Here is a 9,273-nt window from a genome sequence, read left to right on the forward strand (position 1 = left end):
GGAGATAACTAACTAAAACAACTAATCCATAGAACTTAATGACATTTGCTTATGAATAGAGTGAACTATTTAAGAGCTGAAACTTTGAAATCACCAGGAGTAGGGAAAATTCAAGATATGGAGAAAACCAGACTTCTGAATACAGTTTCAATATTAGAAGACACACAGCAAGAATACGTGAGATTGAAATTCCAAGGTCTTGCCTGAAAAAGGAAGCAGTTGAACCAAGAGACATACTGGAGAATAGAGAAATTTTTGATAAATGTTCATATGAAAAGAAATTGACGCAAACAACTTAAATAGAAACATAATAAAAGAACAAGTAATCTACCAATAAATGGGAAAATGAATTGACCAGAAAGTCCTCCAGTGAAGCAAAACTGTCACTGAAAAATGAAATCCTTAGCCATAAATAAAGTTGAAATTCTGTCTCATTATAGGAAAATGATAATCATCAAGGAGATGAACTAGGGCCTGGAGAGATGGCTCAGCACTATAAAGCACTTGCTGCTCTTCCAGAGGACCTGCACTCAGAATCCATGTAGCAGTCGTAATTGTGTGTAACTCTGTGTCTGGGGAATTCATCATCCTTTTCTGACTTCACCAGACACCAGACATGCAAACAGTGTCTCCCCTGTACACACACAGATGAGTACTACACACAAGTCATTTTTTATTAAAAAAATAAGATAAACAGTGATGCTTATGTGGTGAAGAAACCCATATCAACCCTTGATGAAATCTCAAATTAACTTTCCATTGCTATGGAAATCAGTGTAACAGTTCTTCAAAAAATGGAAAATAACATTATCATATGACTCTGCTATGCCATGTTTTGGTATTTACATAAAGAACTAAACACATAGTTGAAATATCTGCACATTGGTGATTACTTTAGCATTATCCACAATAAACAGTAAGGAACCAACCTAAGTACTCACCAATAGATTAGTAGATTAAAATAAATATGATGTTCAGTCTCCATTTGCACCCCAGAGCTAAGGCTGTCCCACAGTCCTCTGTACCCAAATCCTGCCCTGAGAGAGCTGGTATCCCAGGAGTGCTGTCATTCCTAAGTTCACAGGAGAGCCCCATTTCTGCACCAATAACTGACCAAAGAGGGACCTTCCTGGAGTGCACAAGGTGTTGGGTTAAATAATATAACATGTAAAAGGGCACAGTGCCACACTAGTGCCAGCTACTCTCTGGACCAGTGGTCTCACTGCCTCCATGGCTAGCCCCATGGAGTGATCACCTATCTCGAAACTCTCTTGCTGTGGACTCTTACTCTTCTCAGTCACAATTCCCAGTTACCCTGTACAATTAAAACTCTTGAGGCTTGTAATTTATCAATCACATTAATGTCAGAAAATTCTCACTCCACAAAACATCCCACAATAAACTGCTCACCAAGATTAGACAAATTGTCCTGTAATTATCCACTCCTTATAAGATAGTCTTAGCTACCGGTGACTATTTAAAGCCACACAAATATGGGTTGTCCTTCTCTTCCTCCATCTTCTTTTCTTTTTCTCTTCTCCTATCTCTCCCACCTCTCAAAAACTCTGCACCTGCCTTCCTTTTCTACCATCCAGTCACAAGCTCCAGCCTTGTCTTTACCTGCCCTCACCTGCTTACAGGTAGCAATCTACACACAGGAACTGTGGGGCAGCAAGGGTCAGGATTGTTTTGGTCTCCATCTTCACCGCTGATCCAAGGCTGTGACATAGCTCTCCATACCCAAATCCTGCCCATAGTGAACTGGTCTCCCAGGAGAGCTGACATACCTATGAGCACAGGCTCACAGGCCAACAGGAGGGACAAGCTCTAGTCAGAGACAGCAAGACTAATTCACACCAGAGATAACCAGATGCTGAGAGCAAGCACATGAACCTAAGCAAAAGAAACCAAGGCTACTTGGCATTATCTGAGTCCAGTTCTCCCACCACAGAAAGTCCTGGATACCCCCATAACAATGGAAAAACAAGATTTAGATTTAAAATCACATCTCATGATGATGATAGAGGATTTTAAGAAGGACATAAATAACTCTCTTAAAGAAATACAGGACAACACAGGTAAACAGGTGAAGGAATTAAACAAAACCATACTGGATCTAAAAATGAAAATAGAAACAATAAAGAAATCATAATGGGAGACAAGACTGGAGATAGAAAACCCTGAAGATAGAGATCAGGAGTCATAGACGCAAGCATCACCAACAGGATACAAGAGATAGAAGAGAGAATCTCAGGTGCAGAAGATACCATAGAAAACGTCACAACAGTCAAAGAAAATGCAAAATACAAAAAGCTCCTAACTCAGAGCATCGGGGAAATCCAGGACACAATGAGAAGATCAACTCTAAGAATTATAGGAATAGAAGAGAGCAAAGTTTCCCAACTTAAAGGACCAATAAATATTTTCAACAAAATTATAGAAGAAAACTATAGAAGAAAACTTCCCTAACCTAAAGAAAGAAATGTCCATGACCATAAAAGAAGCCAAAAAACAAAAAACAAAACAAAACAAAACAAAACTCCAAATAGATTGTATTGGAAAAGAAATCATCCATGTTAGGATTGCATTTAAGCTCTACCCCACAGTTCAAACCTACAGTTCATTGGAAACAGCCAGGTATATCTGACTCATTATAAAAGGAGTTGCTTTCCCCTCCTTGATTTCTTGCTCCTCTCTTGCTCTTGCTCCTCCCTTCCTGCTCCCACCCTGATTTCTCCCTATTCCTTTCCTTCCTCTCTCCATATGTTCATGGTTGGCTTCTGCTCCTCTACTTCTACACTCTCTTCCTGTCTGTATTTCTCTACCTTTATTACCCTCTTTTTGTTCTTTTTAAAAATTGAATATTTTCTATATTTACATTTTAAATATTATCCCCTTTTCTAGTTTCCCCTCCAGAATCTTCCTATTATGTCCCCCCTTCCCCTGCCTCTATGAAGGTGCTCACCCACCTACTCCTTCCAGCTTTTCCACCCTGGCATTCCCCTACACTGGGGCATTAAGACTTTACAGGACCAGGGTCCTCTCCTCCCACTGATGCCCAATAAGGCCATCCTCTGCAACATATGCTGCTGGAGCCATGGGTTCCTCCATGTGTACTCTTTGGTTGGGTATTTAGTCCTTGGTAGCTCTTGGGGGTCTGGTTGGTTGATATTGTTGTTCTTCCAGTGGTGTTGTAAACCCCTTCAGCTCCTTTAGTCCTTTTTTAAAAAACTCCTATATTGGGGACCTTGTTCTCAATCCAATGGTTGACTGAGAACATTTGCCTCTGTATTTGTTAGGCTCTCTAAATCAGGATCCTGTCAGCATGCATCTCTTGGCATCCACAATATTGTCTGGGTTTGGTGACTGTATATGGGAGGGATCCCCAGGTGGTACAGTCTTTAGATGGAGTTTTCTTCAGTTGCTACTCTACACTTTGTCTCCATATTTCCTCCTGTGTGCCTGAATAGCTCTATTCTGTACTACACAGTCATGTGGGTGGTCCCTCTGGGGAAGGAATGTCTTGGCATGGGCCTACCTAGGCACTCCCTTCTCCCGTACCTGACTACATATCCTCCCTATATACAATATATACCCTCTCTCTTTATGTTTTTATAAACACATCACTTTCATCATATAATAGTTAAAATGCTAAATACACAAAACAAAGAAAAAAATATTAAAAGTAGTAAGGGAAAAAAGTCAGGTAATATATAAAGGCAGGCCTATCAGAATTACACCAGACTTCTCAACAGAGACTATGAAAGTTAGAAGATACTGGGCAGATGCCATTGAGAACCCGAGAGAACACAAATGCCAGCCCAGGCTACTATATCCAGCAAAATTCTCAATTAACATTGATAGAGAAACCAAGATATTCTATGACAAAACCAAATTTACACAATATCTTTCCACAAATACAGCCCTACAAAAGAAAATGGATAGAATACTTCAACAAGAGATGGGAAACTACACCCACAAAAGGCAAGAAAGTAATCTTTCAACAAACCCAAAAGAAGATAAACACAAAACCATAATCCCACTTCTAACAATAAAAATAATAGGAAGGAACAATCACTATTCGTTAATATCTCTTAATAACAATAGACTTAATTCCCCAATCAAAAGAGACTAAGAGGCTGGATATATATACAGGATCTAGCATTTCACTGCATCCAGGAAATGCAACTCAGTGACAAAGACATATACTATCTCAGAATAAAACCTAGAAAAAAAATCTAAGCAAATAGTACCAAGAAACAAGCTGGAGTAGCCATTCTAATATTGAATAAAATTGACAATCAACCAAAAGCTACCAAGATGAACTCTCAATTCTGAACATCTAGGCTCTAAATGCAATGGCATTAACATTCACAAAGGAAATCTTACTAAAGCTCAAAGCACACATTGCACCTCATTCAATAAAAGTGGTAGACTTCAATATCTCACTCTCATCAATGGACAGATTGTGGAAACAGAAACTAAAAACAGACACAGTGAAACTAATATAAGTTATGAATCAAAAAGATTTAACAAATATCTGTATAACATTTCATCCTAAAGCAAAAGAATATTGTTTCTTTCAGCACCCCCTCCTTCTCCAAAATTGACCATATAATCGGTCACACAACAGGCCAAAATGGATACAAGAAGATTGAAATAATCCTAAGCATCCTACCAGATCACTAAGGACAAAGGCTGGTCTTCAATAACCACAAAAACAACAGAAAGCCCATATATATATGGTAGCTAAACAATGATCTACTCAACAATAACTTAGTCAAGAAAGAAATAAAGAAAAAAATTAAAGATTTTTTAGAATTTACTAAAAATGAAGGCACAACACACCAAAACTTATGGTATACAATAAAAGCAGTGCTAAGAGGAAAACTCATACCTCTGAGTGCCTCCAAAAAGAAACTGGAGAGAGAATATACTTACAGTTTGACAGCATTCCTGAAAGCTCAACAACAACAACAACAGTAAATACACCCAAGTGGAGTAGATGGCAAGAAATAATTAAACTCAGGGCTGAAATCAAACAAGAAGAAACAAAAAGACCTATACAAAGAATAAGCAAAACCTGAAGCTGGTTCTTTGAAAAAATGGACAAGATAGATAACCCCTAGCCAGACTAACAAGAGGGCACAGAGACAGTATTCCAATTACCAAAATCAGAAATAAAAGGGGATACATAACAACAGAATCTGAGGAAATCTGAAAAATCATAAGATCCTACTACAAAAGCCTGTACTCAACAAAACTGAAAAATCTAGACGAAGTAGACAATTTTCTTTTTTTCTTTCTTTTATTATTTTAGTAATAATATATTTTTATTGGTAAAACACATAAAATCATAATTTTGTCTAGTATATTGTCAAAGCATAGGGAAATTGATCTGTATTATGGCACATACCCTCCAGAACTACCAGGGACTAAAACACCAATCCTTGAGCACACACAGGGAGACCAATGGCTCCAGTTGCATATGAGACAATTTTCTAGATAGATACCAGGTGTCAAAGTTAAATAAGGATCAGCTAAACCATCTAAACAGTTCCATAACTCCTAAAGAAAGAGAAACAGTCATTAAAAGTCTCCCAACCAAAAATAACTTCCCCCCTCAAATCCAAACCAAAACCAAAGCAAAGCAAACCAAACCAACCAACCAACCAACCAAACAAACAAACAAAAACTCAAAATCAGATGGGTTTTGTGCAGAATTCTACCAGACCTTCATAGAAGAACTAATACAAATACACTTCAAACTATTCTACAAAATAGAAACAGAAGAAATACTATCCAATTTCTTCTATGAAACCACAATTAGGCTTATACCTAAACCACACAGAGCCCAAAAAATATAACTTCAGACAAAATTCCCTTATGAATATCTATACAAAAATACTCAATAAAATTTTTATAAACAAAATCCAAGAACATATCAAAATGATCATTAACCATTGTCAAGTAGGCTTCATCCCAGGGATGCAGTGCTCTTTCAATATATAAAAATTCATCAACATAATATACTATATAAAGAAATTCAAAAAAGCTACATGACCATCTTATTAGATGCTGAGAAAACATTTGACAAAATTAAACACCCCTTTATGATAAAAACTTGTAAAGATCAGGAATTCAAGGCCCATACCTAAACATAATAAAAACAATATACAGCAATTGAGTAGCCACCATCAAACTAAACGAAGAGAAACTTGAAACAATCCCACTAAAATGAGAGACTAGACAAGGCTCTCTCCTGTCTCCCTACCTATTCAATATAGTACTTGAAGTCCTAGCCAGAGCAATTAGACAGCAAAAAAGAGGTCAAAGGGATACAAATTGGAAAGAAAGAAGTCAAAATATCATTCTTTGCAGATGACATGATAGTGTACTTAAGTGACCTCATAAAATCCACCAGAGAACTCCTAAACCTGATAATCAACTTCAGCAAAGTGGCTGGCTATAAAATTAACTCAAATCAGTAGTCTTCCTCTACTCAAGGAATAAGCAGGCTGAGAAAGAAATTAGGGATACCAAACCTTTCACAATAGTCACAATCAATATAAAATAGCATGGTGGGAACAAGTGAAAAATGTATTAACTGTATCATGTAAAAAAAAAAAAAAAGAAAGAAAGAATGTCATGAACATTAAGTAAGTTTCTTCCGAAGTTCTTTTGTATCCAGTTGTTCTCTCCTTTTGTTTTATTTCCCCAATAGAACCTACATATTCTTCAAGGCATCATTGTTTTAATAAGGTTACTAAAGAAATAATACTGCACCTGTGCAAGTTTATGCACATACTTGAGTATGATAACATGGAAAACAGAAGTTTAAACAGACATTTCCTGCAGTAAATAGTGTCTATATGTAAGGAGAAAAGCACATGCCCACAGTCCTTCCAGAAGTTTTTTTGTGTCTATGCCTAATGTCACACAAATGACCCCTCTTTGCACAATAAATGCATTTTTATCCATTTTCTATATCCCCAAATACATTATCTTTTTGTGAATGTTATAGAGATTCCTTTAGCATTGAGTTATAGGTGCTTTAAACACTTGTTTTTTATAAAGGCTTCTGTCAGATGGTATGTGCGTATGTTTGAAATTAACAGTTTTCTGGTTGTAAAACTTTGACATTGACTGTAATTTAGGAGCTTGGTGTCTGTGTGTTCTCAAGTATTACCTGTCATCTGAAATATGACAATGCTGTAACTGCTCGTAGACCTTGGGATGCCTGTGAGTTGGCATTACCATCTGCCTGCTACAGAGACTGCCTGGCAATCCTTTTTTTCTCTTTTTTTAAATTTGATATTTTTTGCATTTACATTTTAGATGATATCCCCTTCCCCCAATCTCATTTCCCCTTCCCCTCCCATTGCTTCCATGAAGGTGCCCCCTTTTCCAACCTCCCTCTCCCACCTCAGTGCCTTGGCATTCCCCTACACTGGGAAGTGAGCCTTCGATGAGCCAAAGGTCTCTCCTCTCATTGATGCCAGAAAATGCTATTCTCTGCTGCATATGCACCTGGGGCCATGGATCTCTCCATGCAAACTAATGGACTGGTGTTTTAGTCCCTGGCAGCTGTGGTGGGCTTGGTTAGTTGATCATTTTGTTCTTCCCATAGGGTTGCATACTTTTTCAGCTCCTTCAGTCCTTCAATCTTCTTAATGTCTAGACCCTGAAATAATTAACCTGTCTCCATAGGTTCAGCCTTGCCCATATACACACTTGTTCTTTCCCAAGTTTTCTCAGAGCTGTCCTTTCCTCCCTTACCATAGAATCTTAGAAAATGGTCCCATTCTTTTCTGTGGCAATAAAAACTTGAAGTTTACTGTCCTAGATCCTCTTTTATTGCCTTTCTGGAAATTAAACTGTACTTCTAATGTTGTGCTTTCAATCTTGTACTTGGTTTCTGAAAATACATCTCACCATATGGTGAATGATTTACCTAGAGTTTAAGCCCTTGGTTTGACAGTCTTATCACGTGGATTATGGATCATGCAGACAAGGAATGATAAATTGGAAGCCAAAGTTAAGGACCAAATTTAAATCACCAGGGAAACTTTAATGTTACAAAGAACATATCCAAGAAATAAAACAGCCAGCTAATACTCACTTTGAGATAAGAGTTATTAATTTGCAATTAGCACTGTGTAGAGTTTGCAAAATTGGTTTGTAAATTCTGAGTAGTTCTTTGTTAATAATGTTTAGAACCTTGAGGCATCTTAGGTGCAGTATCACATCGTTTTACACAAGGACGTATAAAAATTCAGTTTACTATTAGCAAGCTGCTGTATTTATTAAATTTGTAGTTGGTTTCCTTGAACAGTAATATAATTTATGGGACATATATCTAGTTTTACATGTAAGTATATGCTTATGCGTTTACAACATGGGAAAATATAATAGTTTCCTTGACCATTTTAAGGTTTATGATGACATCCTAGTAGTAACAGATTATCCAGAGTTATCTGTTAAAATTATTTAGCCAAAGATTTGTATGACACGGGCACAGTTAGAAACAAAGACACACAAACACAGAAGAATGGCAGTTTAATTAATTAAAAAATGGATGGCGCTAGAGAAGGGATTAGACAAGAAGCAGATGGATGCTGCCTCCTGCTTATGAGCTTGTTGTGAGGAGGGCTGAGCAGAAGCATCTTTATCATTGGACATTGGAAGTACAGGGCGTCTCTTGCTTCTGTGCTGCATTGCAATACAAATGATGAAGGTTTATTGTAGTAAATACAAAAAAATCTTAAAATGTAAAAAGAATAACTGGTTCTAGATTTTAAAGAAACGGAATACAGAGCTAAACAAAGAGTTCTCAACCGAGGAATATCAAATGGCTGAGAAGCAGCTAAGGAAGTGCTCGACATCATTAGCCATCAGGGAAATACAAATCAAAACAACCCTGAGATTCCACCTGACACCAGTCAGAATGGCTAAGATCAAACACTCAGGTGATAGCAGATGCTGGTGAGGATGTGGAGAAACAGGAAAACCCCTCCACTGTTGGTGGGATTGCAAGCTGGTACAACCACTCTGGAAATCAGTCTGGTGGTTCCTCAGAAAATTGGGTATAGTCCTATCCGAAGACCCAATTATACCACTCCTGGGCATAAACCTACAAAATGCTCCAACATATAACAAGGACACGAGCTCCACCGTGTTCATAGCAGCCTTACTTATGATAGCCAGAAGCTGCAAAGAACTCAAATGTTCTTCAACAGAGGAATGGATACAGAAAATGTGGTATATTTACAC

The sequence above is a fragment of the Micromys minutus genome (assembly GCF_963924665.1).
Source record: "Micromys minutus genome assembly, chromosome: 20".
Classification (NCBI taxonomy): Eukaryota; Metazoa; Chordata; class Mammalia; order Rodentia; family Muridae; genus Micromys; species Micromys minutus.